This window comes from Vidua macroura, chromosome 6 (genome assembly GCF_024509145.1).
Source record: "Vidua macroura isolate BioBank_ID:100142 chromosome 6, ASM2450914v1, whole genome shotgun sequence".
Classification (NCBI taxonomy): Eukaryota; Metazoa; Chordata; class Aves; order Passeriformes; family Viduidae; genus Vidua; species Vidua macroura.
In genome coordinates, this window is record NC_071576.1 from 35,983,142 (window position 1) to 35,989,141 (window position 6,000).

Here is a 6,000-nt window from a genome sequence, read left to right on the forward strand (position 1 = left end):
AATTACTATGTAAGACAAATGCCAAACAAAGCAATTCACATTTTCAGAGCTATCACCTAACTACACGCTTCAAAGGAGTCTGGATGAATGTCTAACTGCAGCTACATATGACATGATGCCATTTATACATCCAAACTAGTATCTGCCAGTTGCAAGTCTTGCTCAATAAAAATGAAGGAAAATAAAAAAGAAACAAGGAAAAAAAAAAAAAACAAAACCCACAAAACAACAACAAAAACCACATCCTGCACAGCAGAACAGAAGAGTCTGACTGATCTTGCTTATTATTAAAATTTTGTTCTTTCTGATGCAACATCTGTTTTAACTATACACCATAAAGAACATGAGTTCAAAATGAGCATTTGATGGATCCCACCCTTAGGATGAGAACAAATCCCCTTCCAGACACAGCTGTGTCAGTCTGAGGTTACTGCGCTGAGCACATCGCTAGTTCTGCATCCTCTGCTCATTACTGTTACCACCCACATCAACATGCCAGCTGAGAGAAATGGAAGAACGCTCTCCAATTTATTGTGATTTTTACCTGCCAAGCCAGCTTGAAACACTTTGCCATAGGTCCTTGTTAACCCAGGTCACGCTGATGGAAATGTATGGTTCCAGAAAAACTCAAAGAAATTTCAATCAGAGCCCCATCTCCAACCCCACTTCAACCTAAGTCCCACTTACACTCCCTAACCTGGATGATCAGCCTGTTTAGATACATGGTCTAGCCAAAATTCAACAAAACAAAAAAAAGCAATTAACCACCTGATTAACTCCTTGACTTCACTTAACTCACAGCCACAAAGGTCTCCTTGCCAGCAGCTGAAGATGCACAGTCAAGAAGGAGACACGGCCACCAGAGCTTCAGTTTAAGCTGTCAAGTCTATTGACAAGGCAGAACTATCAGGCAAAACTAAAATTGAGCTGCTTCAGCAAAGAGTGGTCACAGCCTCCTCCTCCTATGCAAGCAATAACATTTGTATAGCCATTAAGTCAGTTCAGGCAGTTGATCCAACTGAAGCTTAACATTTTTCTGTACAGCCATTTTCAGCTGGATCAGCAAAGAAAGACTAACAGGGGAAAACAGATCCTTTTGGTGAAAGCATCGGCAGAAAAATCAAAGCTGCTCTGGTGGTAATTCAATAATATGACTGTAGAGGACATGTTAAGTCTTAGCTTGATTGAATTTATGCTTGGTATTCTGCAGGAAAAGAAAGGCAATATGCTCCAATTTCACTTATTAATATTTTGAGATCAATTGAGACTTAACAAGAAATTTGTGATTTTAATATATGTTCACTAATCAAAGCAAACTCCAAAAACAAGATTAAGGACAAGATTTCACATTAGTTTAAACCAAGCTTGCTTGATAAGCTGGCAAAACAAATAAAAATATAAGTAAACTTTGACCCCTCTCCTAAAGAAAGAACAAAGTCAGCCGAGTGTCAAACAAGTAGATGAGTGCAGTAAGTAGGATACAACTCCAAAGTCACCAATTAGACCAGCTTTGGCTGCCAGTCTCTTACTTGACAGTTTCTGTAAATCATCTTTTCCAGAGTACAAAAGATTAAATTTCTATAGCATTAGAGAGATGTTTTTCCAATGCTATGCAGTTCCATCAATATTACTAGTGGAATAAAACTAGATATAGGCAGAATTCAAGACATACTTCACAGTGCTGTAATAGGCTCTCACAAACACACAATAAAAAAATCTACTACAGTATGTTTTTCCCAATAGCTTCTATTCCTGAGGAAGGAAGCACTTTTGCAAAGACTTTCAGTACCATTTCAGAAAGTTTTTAATCCATCACACCCATTATGGTAGGAAAGAAAATTACTTACAGATCATTCCGACACCAAGCAGCTCTATCAAACTACAAAATGTAAGACTTAGAAGTCTGGCAAGTTTTAAGAGCCCAGTGTGGGTTGTTGGTTTAGGTTTTTTTCTTCCCAAATGCATAATGCTGTCAAACTACTAACAAAAACTCAGAAGGTTTCACAACACTAGGTGAGAAGATAAACAAACTTGTCTGCTCTGACTAGTTTACATGCGCCTTCAGTTTCCACACATTTAAGCTAAATAATAAATGCAGGAAAGTAATTCCAAGAATGAAAAATAAATTTTCTGCTAGTAAGGATTTAAATGGTTCATTTGAATTGCATTTCACATGTATACTTCAGGAAAAAAATATTTTCTGTGTTAGGTTTAGAGTTCTGTAAATCTGAATTTTCACTGCAGCTTAAAACCAACACTATATGCAATTACAGATTAAAAAGCTTTTACTGTAGGATAACACAGGGTACCAAGACTCCTAGAATCACAGGCAAGGATGAACACATCTGAAATTCATTGTTTTGGACTTTGTTCACATCCTGATTTCTTCTGTAAGACTTTTGCTAAGGGGAAAAAAACAGCACTTCCACAGACAATTGCCAAGAGATGAAGAAATGGAAAAGACTCACTGATGAACAGAAAAACAATCTCTTTCTCTATGGTAACTATTAACTTCTGCATAATCATTAAGACCATTTTAGCAGTAACCATAGATCAATAAGTCAAATAGAACTGAGTCAGAAATCCATTTAAATATTCACATTTTTTGTTACAAGTCATACCTAGAGTATTACTGTAGCCAAAGAGAATGACTCTGCCTTCCATTTTATTCACTCTTCTCATTCAGGAGCCTATCTCGATATGCAGAATAATCAAAAATACTAAACGACAGCAAAACAAAACAAAATCCCTTAAATGGTAGAAATATACATTGTTGACAACTATAAGCTTCTCCTGCTTCAGCCAGCTGAATTAGGAAATATTGACAACACAGAAAACACAGCAGCACACAGAAAAGCTCCCTTATCATTTCATAAACCATTAATGAGCAGGTTATATAAATCTACTGGACCCAAGGAGTTGTAGATCAGAGCTGCTGCAAGACATTAACTCTGCTGTGAGGATACATCATTTCATTCTCGAATACTGCTCATCTCCATGAGCGCAATAAAAGGAGTTAAGGGCACTCCGAAAGGGAGCTACATTTTAACCCTTCGTGAACGACCGAGCACGGAGCGGGGCGATGCTCCCCGGGCCCACCGCAGCCCCCGCCCCGCACGCTGTTGCTCATCCATCCCTCCTGCACCCGCAGGACGGGCCGAACCCGGCCGGCTGTTCCTTTGTGCAGCCTGGCGAGCTGCCGCACACGCACTGAGGCACCGGCCAAGCCACGAACCGGGTGAAAAGAGACGAGCCCCGCTGTTCACGGGGGCCCTTTCCCCTACAACTCCCGCTGCCAGACTGGGTCGTCAGCACCATCGCCCAAAAGCCTCGTCCCGACGCCTCTCGAACTTCACAGCGCCCCAGCCCCATCTGAGACGAGGCAGCGAGTTTCGGGAAAGCCCCTACTTCCCGGAGCCCCCACTCGTTCCCACGGCCACGCAGGGGCGGCAAGCGATACAAAGCGCCCGGGAGCGGCCGCGCCGGAGGGACCCTCTGACGGAAACCTGGCCGGGATTCAAGGCCTAGGAGAGACCGCAGGCACAGGAGGCAGCCCCGGGAGAATCCCACGAAGCGGCGCCGCCCCGAGGGTCGCTTCCTCGGGCCGGCGGCTCGGTGCTCCCCGCAGGGCCCTTCGGTGCCACGGCCGCCCCCCGCAGGCTCCACCTGCGCCGGGCCCCCGCTCCACCGCACGGCGGGGATCGCGCCCCACCCCACCGCCCCCCGCCGGGGCGGGGACCGGAGGGTGCCCCCACATCGCCCCCCGCCTCCGCACGCACTCTCCCGGAGTACCCCTGCCCCCCCTCATCCCCTCCGGCCCCTCAAGCTTCCCCCGCCTCCGGCGTCCCCCCCCGCCGCCGGACCCACCCGCGCCCCGCGGGGTTTGGCACGACCCCGTCGCGCCCGCCTGCGGCTCCGGCCGCCGCGGCGAAGGCCCTTCCCCGCATCGCGGCCCGGCCGTGCTCACCTGCTACCCGCAGCCACCTCCCTCCGGCGCCTCCTCCGCCGCCCGTCGCCACCGAGCAGCGCCGCCGCCGCCGCCGCTCCGCCCCCGCCCCCCGGCCGCCGCTCCCGCCCCCACCGCCAGCCACGCCTACCCCAGCGGCCCATTGGCCACGCGCCCCGAAGTCCGGCCTTTGGATTGGTGTGAGGAGCCGCCCGTCAAAGCCTGGGCCCCGCCCATCCCCGCCCCACAGGTCCCGGGTGGTTTATTCACGCCGGGGCTTTGGCGCCCCCAATCTCTGGCTGTCGGCTCCGATTGGCTGACGCGGTGGGCACAGCGTGCCAGGATTGGCTGCCCGAGGTGCCACTGCGGCGCCGCGCCCGCCCCGCGCGGGGCTCGGCTGCGCGGCGCGGCGGGAAGGCGGCGGTCGCTGCCGGGCCGGACCCGGGGATCGCCCGGACCTCGGGGCGCCCCCGGCCCCGGGGCACCCGCTGATGCGCCAGGGGGCGATGCGCCTTCCACCGCCCGTCTGCGGTTCGGTTCAGCTGTGGTTCTTACCTCCTCACGGCTGCGGCGGTGGTGGCACCAGGAGGAGGGTTCCCGCAGCCCCATTGCCACCTCGGTTACCCCCCGATAAACCACATGTGGTGACTGACACCTTCCCGGGGGGCTGCAGTGAGACGTGCTGCTAATGCCAGCTCTCCAGAAACCGTGGTGCCCTACATCAGGCAGAGGCCAGGCTAGCACGAAAATCGCGAGCAGGCTCCTTTAACATCCACGACTGAGACCGAAAACCACTGTATTCTCAGGATATCCTTCTTTCGACCCCAGAAACACTAGCATGCCTCCATTTTCGAAGTGGAGACAGTAGCAGGTGCTGAATTCAGCAGGGAGGCTGCGCTTCAAAGGGAAGTTACCCAGGGGAATCCTCTGGGAGCAGCACCCTTGCGACTGCACATACGGGGCTTGGCCTGAACGCGTTAACCAGAATGCGTATTTCCAACAGCTGCCTCCTCTCACCAGACTTTCAAGCAGCTGCTTCATCCAAAATGCAAGCCAGAACGATTCCCGGTGCATTCAGCTGGGAAAAAAAAAAAAATCGAAATTCAAAGATTACATGATGTTTCTCTTCATTATTATATTCTCCCTGCATACACCATCCCCCTTATTCCTCTTTGCTTCTGAATCAAGCAAAGAAACAGAACAACAAAGAACACGGGCCACAATGTTGGCTGGCAAACATCAAGAAAACAAAGCAACTGAAATCACTGGGAATTTCAGAGCATCATGTGCAAAAATAATTTACCAAGTTTATACAGGAAGTGCTCAGGCAGAAGTATGAGTATGACACTGACTCAGTTTCAGACTGATGCTCTGACCCCCAAGTTCATCAATTAAACTGAGAAGATGCAGGGATTCTCCTTACATCTTTTTGCATATCCCTTTGCTTTCCAAGGAAAGCAAAATCAAGGTAGAGAGCTGCCTTCCCTCTCAAATATTCAAAAATTGCTGGAGGATAAGACATTTCTACCAGTCCTAAGTTTTCTTCTGATTTTATGAAAACATTCCTGACTTAACATAGCTCTTAAAATGCTGCATTCCCAGTACCTTCGGTGTAACACTTCATCTTATTCACAGTCTTTGGATTTCTGACAGAAATTTTTGTAAAGCATGGTGCTCTTTATTTCTTATGAAAATTTAATTCCAAATGAACAACTCCCATATTATTGAGAAGCTCTGCTTCCAAATGAAAAGTATAAAGGAAAAGGCCAGGACATGCTATTGTAAATAAAATTGAAGCATACATTTATGCTTCAGCTATTTATAGCTTTTACAAATATTTATTAGATAGCTAAATTCATTTGTTGCCATTACTGCTTCTCTGCTCAGCTAATAACTTGAGCTCCCAGTATGGTTGTTGGTGGCTGAGGGGAAAGGGGGCTGTGGTGGGAAAGGAAAGGAAGATGACCCTAGAGGTCACTTAGCTGGACATGCTGAGCATCCAGCATAGCAAGCTGCACATTCACAGTGCTGCGCTGCGGGTCCAAGGCACCTTC

General features: G+C 48.4%; 1 protein-coding gene across 12 annotated transcripts in view; it reads right to left on the reverse strand.

Moving 5' to 3' along the window:
* NUMB (NUMB endocytic adaptor protein) overlaps positions 1-4,044 on the reverse strand; it is a 90,637-nt gene extending 86,593 nt beyond the window's left edge. For 2 of the 12 annotated variants that reach the window (XM_053981359.1, XM_053981352.1), the window contains exon 1: positions 3,236-3,289. The gene's annotated coding sequence lies outside the window, so the exon portion shown is untranslated. Of the gene's footprint in view, positions 1-3,235; positions 3,290-3,967 lie in introns of those variants that run through there. The other 10 variants (XM_053981362.1, XM_053981361.1, XM_053981364.1 and 7 more) reach the window with 8 other exon arrangements.
* Between the last annotated feature and the right edge of the window lie 1,956 nt (positions 4,045-6,000).